The following is a 12,499-nucleotide window of genomic DNA, read 5'->3' on the forward strand; positions in this document are numbered from 1 at the left end:
GCACTAGCTTCCAGTTCAAAAGAGAATTTGTTTCAAAGCTTTGGTCTTGGCTTTTAAAGCTCCACATGATACTGGTGCACTTTATATCACAAAGAGAGTTCAGTACTCTATGCCTGGTAAAATCTTGAGGTCTTCCTTTCAGCAGCAGGCTAATGCCCCCAAGCTCTCCCACGCCGCTATGGGCGGCCGCTCCTTACTAGTTCAGGCTGCCCGTCTGTGGAACTGTCTGCTTATGTCACTCAGATGGGTGCATGATTTGCTTACCTTTAGGAAGCAGCTGAAAACTTGGCTATTTCAGCAATACCCAATAGCCCCCTCTCGTCTTTGTAGCAGTGACAGTTCTGCCCTGAGGTCTTTTATCGCCGGGACACTCTTCCTGAGTAGCTGCACGCTCTATAAGTACCAAATTAACATAACATAACATAACAAAACACTCACTGGAGTGGAAACAGTAATTTTTACCCCTCCTCTATCCAACACTTTCCCTACGTTTGCACTCACTTGAGTGGGAATAGTAATTTCTACCCCTTCGCAATACCAACACTTTCTGTACTGTTGCACTCACTGGAGTGTGAATAATAACTTTTACCACTCCCCTATCCAACACTTTCCCTACTATTGCATTAACTGGAGTGGGAATAGTGATTTTTACCCCTCCGCTATCCAACACTTTCCCTACTATTGCACTTGCTAGAGTGGGAATAGTTATTTTATCCCTCCGCTATCCAACACTTCTCCTACTGTTGCACTCAATGGAGTGCAAAATGTAAGTTTAAAGACTATTAAATATTTTAATGTTTTAATTAATGATATGTTTTTTATTAGATTTGATGGTATAGGTGTATGTATATATATTTATTTGCAAATTTGTATATATTTATAAAATGTAAATAGAAATTAAAATTAATAGTTTATTATTTGTTTTAAAGTAAATATATATATATTACATTTTTCATATGTATGTTTACTTTTTTTATTAAATGTATTTCTTATATTTATTAAAATGTATATTAAATACAAAAAAATTTAAGTTATTTTATTATTTAATATATTTAACATTATTTTTTACATACATTGATATTTATGACTCGATATTTGTGTATGGGGATATTTTGTACAGTGATATTCTATCAGTGAATCAGCACTATCCACGTCAATATTAGACTATTGTAAGTAACAGCTTGTATGCAGGTGCCACCTAACAAGTACTTCAGAAGCTGCAGACGCTACAACACGCAGTGGCTCGTCTAGTATTGAATGTGCCCCAACGCTCCTCGGCCTCTGCAGCTCTATGCCACTGCCCGGATCCACAGATCTGCATCAGAAAACTTGCTTAAACCTCCTGCTTTCATGTATAAGACTAAAAGGGGTAAATTCCTGGCAGCCCTTGGGACGTTCTTCCTAGCAATCTAAGATCAATCGAATAAGAAACGCTTTTCAAGAAACTACTGAAAAGTGACTTTTCCCAGCTCCTGGCACCTTGTGCTCTTCACTTATCTAAGAATGCACCCCTGTTCATACTTGCTCTGACCAAAACAGTAAAAAAAAAAGTCAAAGACCAAACACAGAAAAGTCCCACTCCAATTTATAAAACCTAGAGGAAACATTTTGGGGCATATGTATGAACAAGCCCTTTTGCGATTCCTTAATAGCGATTTTTAGCGAATTGCTAATAAGGAATCGCAAAATGCTATGTATGTAGGAATCGCAATAATAATTGTGATTCCTTAATATTCCTTAATTGCGAATCGCAAATCGCGATTTGCAATTAAGGAATCCCTTCCCATTCATTCCTATGGGCTATGAGGCCCATAGGAATGAATGGGAAGACATTCTCAATTTGCGATTCGCAATTAGAAAATCACAAATTAAGTATGCAATTTCAATGGTACCAGGGTGTCAAAAGGACACCATGTTGCACCCCTGAAATAAGTATGTGTATACATGTGGCGCATGTATGTGCGTCACATGGCACTTTGAAAAATGCAAAAAAGTGCATTTTTCAAAGAATTTGCAAATTACCACCAACCACCAACAGTCCCGCGCCTGCAATTAGGATGCCCCCGCCACCGTGGTGGTGGCATCCTCCATTCCCAGCATTATGGTGGGCGTAGCTCACAGAACCACCTGCCACAAAGCTGGGAATGCATTGTGTGCATTGGACGATGCAGGGGGTACTATAGGTGCCCCCCATGTGCACCGCCCACTCCTTCAATACCCTTGGAACCCGCAACATGCCCCCAAAAGCAGACTCTGCATGGCTTTACATGGCAGGGTCTCTGCCATGGAAAGCCATGCTCCGCTGCCCATACTAATATGGATGGTGGTGTCTAGCAGACACCACCACCATTTATGGCCCCTATTCCACCCAGTCGACCGGCGGAAAACCGGCGGACGGTCTTTCTGTCAGCCGGGGTCCCCCAGCCATACTAATATGGTGGAAGGGGAATGGGTGGCTGGCGGGGAAGGATGTAGGGCAGATCGCCACCTCCATGCGGGCGGTGGCAATCCTCCCTACATCCTAATCGACCCCATAAACTCTGGAGCTTTTGCAATTTGCCATGGAAAAGTTTCTGAATCTAAACCTTGGAATGGTACTCAGTCATTTTTTTAGAGATGTGGAAGTTTCTTCATGGGATGAAGCTGAAATTCAGTCTGACGCTATGAAAAAGTCGGTAAGATACTGTGAGAAAGTGGTTCATTAGTTTGGGTGGATTGAGGTCCACTACAAGTAATAAAGACAGTATGTTATCACATTCAGTAAAAGGTTTCAGGAATTGAAACTGTAGCTCAATCCTAAGCAGACAGGTTAACTTACAGAAAATGTGTAAAGCATTTAATAGTACTAAAACAGTTAAAAAGTCAATAACATATTAAAAAGCCTACTCTAATTCATACAAATAGACAATAATTTAGTTAACAATATGACACCAAAATGCCAAATATCCAGTAAGGGGATCCAGATAGTTGATTTTTTAAAGATATAAGGTAAAATAAGGCCAAAAAGCGTGAAGTGCCAATGGTAGTAAAAGGTCGCAATAGACCAGGACCCAGTCGAAATTTCAGGACAACAGGGATGGCACACTGGTCGGATATATCAACCAGGATCAACTGTGTTAGATGTTTTATCTTAGGACTTAAGGCCTGATTTATATTCTTGTGATGGAGTATTCTCCAATTCTCTGACGGAGGACTGTCCATCCTCCAGGCCGAGAATACTCCACTGTCAGATATATAAATGACCACCTAGCAGGCAGTCATTTATAAAGGCATTACCAGGAACTGCCATCACAGTCGTTCCTGTCAATGCATTTCACTGTTTACTACAGGACTGCATAGGAAGGACAGAATGTGAAGTATAATACATTCAGCGTTAGCAGTAAGATAAATTAATACTCTAAGTAAGTAAGTAAAAAAACTTTATTGCTTGATTAAAAAAAATCATTGCAGGTATAGGGATTCAGAAAAATACATTTAAAAAGGGAGTTGATTAAGTCCGATTTAGATACAGATGAGAGATGGAGCTTGCCAAAACGTTATGCCGATGATGGATCACAGACTGTGGGCCCCTCACAGAGTTTTTTTACTGCATGATCCATGTACCTTACCAGGACGCAGTTTAGTTTGGTGTTCCTGGGGTCAAAGCAGGCCAAAACTGCTGCTCTACACAATCTGATCATGTTAATGTACCAAAGATGCTTGAAGAGCAAACGTCTTTCATTCAGCCGTTTTGGGCAAAGACAAACAATAAGTATTATGTCTTCTTTGTGGTTCCCACAAAGTCGACATAATTCTCGTCCGTAATCTCTTTTCCATTTTGGTAGATGAACCAACAGGTTGATTACTCCCAGTCTCAGTTTTAAAAAACTTAATTTCGTTTGTGCAGTGAAAGATACAGTTAGGTACGGCTGTGGGGTCAACAAGGTGTAAGATTGCAAGGTTAACCACCCATGACTTCTTTTTGCTAGGCGAGCCTTGTCTTCGACTATTGATAGTTTTTTTGTACTTATTTTCGCTAGCCATTTGAATTCCTTTTGACTTATATGCATGCTCCAAAGATCGTTTAGACATAAAGTTGTTAGGCCTTTTTCCCAGTAATCGTGCCCTGCACGCCATAAATTCATGTTGAGACTGGCCCACAGATGATGTGCTAGGCTGCCTTCCTTTGATGACCTCAATTTATGGCAACACACAAGAAAATACATGGCTCTGGCGTATGTTTGGTTGCAGATTCCCAGTTCCATACTGATTTGTGCCGGTGATGTTTGAGTTGGTAACTTGAACACTGTTCTGTAAATCTTTGTAATGATTTTGTCCAATTGGCCACTATCCAAGCCTTTGAGGACTTCACTACCATAGGTTAGTGTGGGAATAATTTTTGCCTGGGTGACCTGTATTGTTGGTGCAAAAGTTGGGCCTTGTAGTTCCTTGTGAATTGATCCAATTGCAAAAGCGAGTGCAGCGCCCTTCCTTTTTTGTTCTTCTAAGTGGGTTTTGTATTTGTCATTGTTGTTAAAGATAGCCCCAAGGTACTGGTGGCAATTAGATTCAACAATGCTTTCCTTGTTCATGGTCCAAGACAGTTCCTTAGCTTTCCCTGGACGAACCGCCAAGATTTTGTTTTTCTTGTTATTGATCAAAAGATCGTTTTTTTTTAGTATTCCAACGTAGCGTCCAGGAGCCTTTGCATGCCGATCTTTGTTTTGCTAAGAAGGACCACATCGTCAGCATATAGCAAATTTGACACCAATAGGCCAGTTACTTTAGGAGCGTGAGAATTGTTCTTATTTAGAGCCTCGGTGAGGTCTGATAGAAATAAGTTAAAGAGTGTCAGGCCAGGACACAGCCCTGTTTTAGACCTTTTACTGTCGGAATTGGGCGTGATAGTCTTGAACCATCCACGATCTTAATCCTAACCCATGTGTCCTGATGTAAAAGTTGTATGGCTCTTAGAAGATCGGCTGGAATGTATAAACTGGACAGCTTCTGCCAGAGTTTCGCTCTATTCACGTTATCAAAGGCCGCTTGGAAATCAATAAATCCCATGTAGAGTGGGCACGAGCTGAACTTCGCTTGGTCAATCAGGCAGGAAAGGGTCATGAGATTGACCGAAGTGCCGTTGTTGGTTGTAAAGCCTGTTTGGTTGGGAGGAATGACAGACTTGTCTTCCGCCCATGCCCTTAATGAATTAAGCAACACTCCTGCAAAATATTTTGCTTCATTGTCGATGAGGGCGATGAGGCGGTAGTTCCCAGGGGATTTTTTGTCCCCGCCTTTGCATATTGGTGCAAGTATTGATCCCCGCCATGAGGACGGAATAATACTGTTCTGCAGGATTGAATTGAATAAGGTGCATAACTTCTCAGCCCAGAAGGTTACGTCTTTCTTGAACAACGCTTGAGGGATTCCCCCTGGACCTGGAGCACCGTCTTTCTGACCCTTTTTAATCAGTTTTTCAATTACAGCCCTCTGGATTGTTGCATGTTCATTGCTACTATGGGTCATAGGACTATCATTTGATGATTTAATTAATTGGTCATTATTAAAGCGTTCCTTTAAAGGGACCTTAAGATGTTCAGATCCGACGCCTGGTCAGCCTCTTTATGTACAACAATTTCTACAAGGGGGAAGTTCTGAAGTGGGATTTTTGCTTTCCGGTCGCTGTAGTGAATATGGAGAAAGTCGACCCACTCTGATTCCAATATGCATGAAGAAGCAACTTCGGAAGCGCGACCAGACAAGTTATTGATTGATTTGATATCTTGCTGGAGTCTAGCCCAGAACGAGTTGCATTGGTTTCTACGTAGCTCCCTCTTGGCTTTCTTAAGGTGACTGCGGGCCTCTCTCAGTTTTGTTATTTTGGTAGGGTCCTTTGGGTCGGTTTTTAATGCCCGCCATGACCGATTCATGGTTCTTGTTGCAATTTGTATCTCCGGATTTGAGTGGTGCGTCTGCTATTGCCCAGTCTGGCTTGCGTACATTACCGGTTTTGCATGTTTGCTGATAAGTTCGGTTGCAAAATTTGACCAGTTAGTAATAGTGTCATCCGTACTCCTGCTGTAGTGCTCCATAAATTGTTTGGCCTCATAAAAGTACATACATAAATAACACAGGCTAAAATGTGAATACTCATTTGGTGCTTCTAGCTAGTTCTACCCGAGTGTACCTAACCTAAGTGTAGTACGAGGTAAGAAGTAGGTGTGTTTTTCTATAGTCTAGTTTGGCAATAGTTTAAGATTGGTGTTGCCAAGATTTGCCAAATGTCTCTCTAGGTTCTAGTCTGCTCCATACCTTAGAATGAGAGAGGCTGGAATCTCTTTCCGGGTGTCGATCTCTAACACCCCGCAAGGGGAGTCAGAAAAACTGGAACTAGATTCTCTGCAAGGAGGATGACAGCGTCTGGTCAGTGCGTCAGGCGGGAACTCGACTTCCTTCTGAACTTGCAGTGGCAAGCAGTGTCATGCAAGTATGCAGTCAAACCATGGTTTACCATGGCAAGTAAAGGTATATTTATACCTTGAAGGTGTTTCGGAATGCCAGTATTGATGTAAAAGTCGGGCAGAGGAAAGTCATTAATGAAACCCTAAGGAATAGATGTTCATGCATAAAAAATGAGTTCTTGGAAAAATCAATAATCCAAGAAAGGGGCAGTCCTAAAGGCTTAAGAGTCTGGTTTTCATTGTGACGTGGATGGATGGATGTAGGTGGCCATGCCTGTATTTGGTTAGCATGGATAATGCCTTAATAAGGGTAGGATTTCTATGCCTAAATATGGGCCACGTGAATTGTGTCTATATAAGGGCATACATCGGGAAACCTATATAAGGTATCTAAATCGACACACAACACCCACTTCACTTTCGTATGAATGACATTACTAAATTCTAAACATGCTAAACATATCTCAAATATAGCTACACATGAAGTGCTGAAAACATGTCTAAAATACATTGTAAAAATGCATTAAAACTGTTGCTATGCAGAAAAATGCAATGGTGCTGTACATATTAAAGCAATGTTCCATTCCAAGCATACATTTACAGTTAATGCTAAAGGAATGAACATACATATATATATACACATGATGAAATGGCTTGTAAATACAGAAGAAAAAAGTCAAAACCATTTCATTACATAAAACAATTTGTTATTGACAAGGTGTCATATTGTCCCTGAAAAATGTTTCCAAAGAATTCTGCTCTCTATGAATAGTTCTACTGTGAGCAGATTACTTTGCCAAAAAGGAAAAAATACAAATTTGGAAGAGGAAAAAAAATGAATCATAGGAAAAAGTTCCAAGTTTAGTCTTTGTTTGAAAAAAGAAAGGTCAAATTCAGAGTCTTCCCCGTACACTGTGTGCTAAATCAAAAGCCAGTGTATATGGATGGAGAAAACATGAAATCTTCTAATCCTGTAGACAAAAAGTTGTCTACCTTTGTAGGTGAAAGTTGGATTACCTCGTTTAGAAGACTAACCGCACATAGATGAGAAGCATCGCCTTCAGCATTGGTCGCATCAGCAATGTTCATATTGGATGTTACCTGCGCGCCTGCTGTTTCCGCTCGTACCTTAGCATTAGCAATTTGCGCCTGTGAGATCTCAATGAATGCCGTCATCAAGATTGGTAGCTGCTGGGGACAACACACAGCATGGGCCATTACCGGGTCCAGCAGAGTATCGATATCTGTAGACATGACTGATGGGAGTGTTAGACAGATGTCTAGCATGCATTCTGAACCGCAAAGCAGGCAGCGTAGAACAGGTAAGATGCAATCTTGCCAGATTGGTCTGAATGACAGAAACCATGTGGTATTTAATTCTCGTAGACGAGGTAATCCTAAAATTTGGACGATGCGCTCATGACACTTCATCTCCAATAGAGCTCAATCTATGGTGCTTGTAGTGGCATAAGTATATTTTAAATGTATTGAAACGTGGTTGGAGAAGGCTGGCATAATGATGTCTTTCAGTCTTCAACTGTGTGCACCCAATGTGTAGCTTGTATCTCCTCTCGTCCTATGGGATACCAGACTAGATGCAAAGCAATTGGTAGTAACGTGGAAGGAGGACAGGAGGTTGGTTTGTGATTGGTATAGATGGAGGGAAGAGGACAATCAACCTATATCCAGTAGTAAACACCTGGGCTTGGCTGTCTGCAGTTTTAGCTAATGGACCTGGAACTACAACCCTTTTTGAAAGCAATAAGGAGGTTTAGTGTACAACCATGCAAAGTTTACAGAGTGGGAATAGACAATCATGAGGTGGAACTGTGGGAAGTGAGCTAAATCGCCTAAGAATAGTTAGCATTAGGCACAATTGTATCTGCTGTCTACAGGAGACATGGACCACCACATAATTCATATATAGGCATACATTACAAACAGAAATCTAGTCACCCGTCAGGTGGCTTAGCCACCTGTGTAAAATTGCAAGCAAATGTGAATTGTTTTGCAGTCTCAAGTATGCATACTAATCCAATACACAGTGGACTAACTATGGAAAGTCCCTCAGGAAAAGTCCTAGATATATTATATGTGCATATTTCCTTGATATAGTATATGTACATATTCCCTTGGGGAGGAAAGGCAGACTTGAATCTATTGTAGCTGCTCTTCAAGAGTTGGTTCTAGGGATTAGATCAGATTTTTGAGACTTGATACACCATAGAATATTAATCATTGCTGAGTTTATTACCTTTGTAGATAAAGGTGTGATGTGATATAAATTACACTTATTAAGTGCACCACTAAGTACGAGGTGTCCTGGAGATGGAATTACGCATACTAAACTGAATGACTGATGTGAACAGGAGCTTACTCTAGATTGTACAACCAGGTCTTAAGGCTATTTCTGAATGACATGACATCTGGTAAAGCCCTTACAGTAACAGAATGTAAAATCCAAAGCTTTACAGCTTGAACAGAGAAGGAAAAACCTTCCTGTCTTTGGCAAAAAGACCTGGACACTACTGACAATAGAGCCTGTCCAGTCCTTAAAGACTGCAAAGAAGGTCCCTTTTAGGAGATTTCTCATGTGAAGTTGGGTATAAATTACAGTAAAGGGAATGAGGGGGTTGGATAAATTCTTTCTGCCTATAATGATCATATGTGGATTAAAACATCTACATGTTCGCTTTCAATCTCATGCTCTAACACATATGACATAGAGGAGGAAATGTACAACCCTCATAGACTTCATTTAGATTAACATTGAACCCTGGGCAATAGTATGGGAACCCAATAGTGATTATAACCCGCATGTTGCCTCTCTTATAATGTCAAATTAAAATGATAGATTAATTGTAGAGCTATTTCAAAAAGTTGCCTTAAATCAAATATGTTGGACACTGGGGGAACAGTAATGTAATGTATACTTTTTCGTATAGTGTGCAATTTCCCGAAGGTGTTCTAATGCTGGTTGTTGAACAACAGAAAAACAAACGAGAGCAGTTCACTAAGCTTGACTAAGGGATTCAACAAAAAGCCCAGTTTCTAACTGCTTCCTAAACTGTAGCAGATTGGATTGGGAGCGTAAAGTTAGAGGCAAAGAATTTCAGAGTTTACTAGCAAAGAAGGAGAAAGTCCTGCCTTGCATTTAGCATTGTGTATTACCTTTCTGGCTGAACTCGATCACAGGTTCTGCTGGGAGGTTACCAGGAGAATACTTTTTGAAAGTATTCTGGTTTGGTCCGATGAAGAGCCATATGGACCAGAGACAGCGCCTTAAAATTGACCCTGTTTCTAACTAGGAGCCAGTGCAGACCCTGCATTGATTGATAGACAGGAGCAAACCTGGGAATTTTCAGAAGCCTTCTAGCGGCTACATTTTGAGGGATTTACATTTTTTCACCAGTAGCTTCTGAGTACACAGGCACAAGGCATTGAAATAGTCTATTTATATGATGACGAGTGCCACCATCACTGCTTTTTGTAGTTCCAGAGGAATGGACAGAAAGATCTCCTTAAAAGTCCTGAGCAGGAAAAAGCATTAAAAGGTGATTTGGTTTATTTGCTCCAAGAAGCACAGTATAGTATCAAAGATGACTCCCAAACTTCTAGCTTTTTGTACAGGAGAAGGGAGAGGGCCAAGATTAGATGGCCATCATGACGAGCTCCAGAAGGTATAGTGATTCCTAAAAAGCAAGACTTTCATTTTTTCTGAGTTTAGCTTCAAGCAGTCATGGGAAAAGTAGAACATTATAGCCTATTTTGCACTAGGTTTGATGGAATTATCATATTTTAATTTAGAAGAACTTATATTATCACCAGGAGGCATTAATGGGGGTAGGGTGATGTCTCTATACGAGCAAATCATTAGTATGACATATTTTTTCTTGACAGCCATAAACACCCCTAAACTCACTAGTGATGGTAGTTAATATGGTGATGGATACAATAGGCAATGCTGAATCTAGAAGAGGGACCTATTGCAAGCCTTAGCATGATACAGTGAGTCACTAGAAGAGGAGATAACTTTTGTTAGATTAAGACTGAACTATAAAGATTTGATTATTGTAAAAAAGCTTAAAATGCAACAAAGCATCTAGGAAAGCATAAGGTGGATTTCCCATGTAAGTTTATTGAGTAACAGGATACATGGTAGAATGAGTAATCCTTAAGTCAGATAGTACTCAAGATGGTAAGTAAAATCCCAAATAGGAGCAAAAGCATGAGCCCCACCAGGAGCAGCCTCCCTGCTGCTCAGCCCATCCACCAACTGATTCACGCACGTAAATATTCCAAAGACTAACATTCTATCAAGCAGTTATTCTTACTGAGCCGCAGGATACCACAATAAGCCAGGGTGCAAGTGAGACACATTGGAAAGGATTTTGGGTGATCACATCTTGGAGCTACATTGGCTTTATAAACTACCAGGATCTAAGTATTGGACAAAGGAGTGATTAAACACTTCAAGTGACTTAATACTTCTTAAATGATCGGGATTAAATCTAAAACAAATCTCATATGCAATAGGGAGAACCGTAAAATGAGAATGATGATTTGAACATAATGATATCAGAGGTGGAGTATGCAATTGCAAGTCAAAAATATTCTCACTAATCTCTGTAATTCCATTTTGCAGCTGATGGTATTCCCAGGTCATACTGGCAAAATTGTCCTACAATATAAGAGTATTTGAATCAATCCTTCTAATGACAGCCCTATATCATTATTTGAGAGTGGGGTAAGATCTATGACCAAGTCCCTTTCAATTCTATATAAGCCTGGGTTGATTCAAAATATGTTTTTGCTGCTATAAAGGGTAACAGAATGATTTTACAGGCCATGCGCTTATACATAATTTGAACGAAATTTCTGAGACATAGAAAAGTACCACTGTATTTAAAAATGTATTGATTTAAAATTGGCCTGTGACTTGGATGCTGAATGATAAGCATAGAAAGAGTTCACACTTTGCTAATTTCCGCATTTTTGAATGAGGTCAGCTCACACCTGGACAAACTGAAATGTGATAATCTAGAACCCTGCATTACAAAAATACCAATACTAGTGTTTGCAGGTGATTTGTTCCTTCTTTCACTGACTCTATGAATAAGCTTATATAAGGACTTACTGAGCATTGTTTGAAATGACAGCTGGAAATAAATGAGAAAAAAAACAAGTCATGATTACGAAACCAAAGATTACTCTGACGTTCTTTCTTTGTCAATAGCGAGCCTTTACAATGAGTTAATGAGTTTGACCTAGGTATACGTTTTGATACCTGGTTGACTTGGAGCCAGCACTGAGTAAAGGCAGCAGCGATTTTGAAACAAGCTACAGATTCTGTTAATAAATGTAAACAATAGATTGGTGGCCACTCTTTAAACAAGTTACACAAACAGATCAAAAGCAGTAGCTGCACCTATTTATGGTGGTGATGTCAATGTGAGAGTACTGTAGAAAACGACAGCAGTTTTTAAGCTCATGAACGTGCCCGTTTGCCGGCACACCCTAGCTTTTTAGTTTTGCTTTAGGTACTAGAGGCTAGGTAGGTATCAAACCTATCTCTGATGTGTTTGCTGTTACCCCAGTTTTCTATTGGGTTTGTTAACATAGGAATATGCCACTATATAACCCGGAATATTTGAGGGAGGTAGTACACTATGCTGGAGCACGTAAGGCACAATGGTGGAACCATACACAAAACATTTTAAAGTTACTCGATATTGCACCTATCTGTGGAGATCCCTGTTCTTTTATCTCTGGTACATTTGGGAGGATTAAGGAGGCATTTTGGCAGTATACAATCAGGCATATTTGTAATGCTGTTAATAATAATTCCTTGCTGAACAGATTTCTTTCACATAATGGCCTGGTTGGCTTTGTGACTTCTCTACATAAGATTTACACTGAAGAATTTTGCACAGTGTATCCTAACTTTCACCTCTACACACTTTCGCTAGAGATATATTACATTCAATGGAAAGACCATACATTTTTTCAGGATTGATGTGATTATGTTATGGGGGGGTCAGTGAAACCATAACACATTT

Source organism: Lissotriton vulgaris, chromosome 6 (assembly GCF_964263255.1).
Source record: "Lissotriton vulgaris chromosome 6, aLisVul1.2, whole genome shotgun sequence".
NCBI lineage: Eukaryota > Metazoa > Chordata > Amphibia > Caudata > Salamandridae > Lissotriton > Lissotriton vulgaris.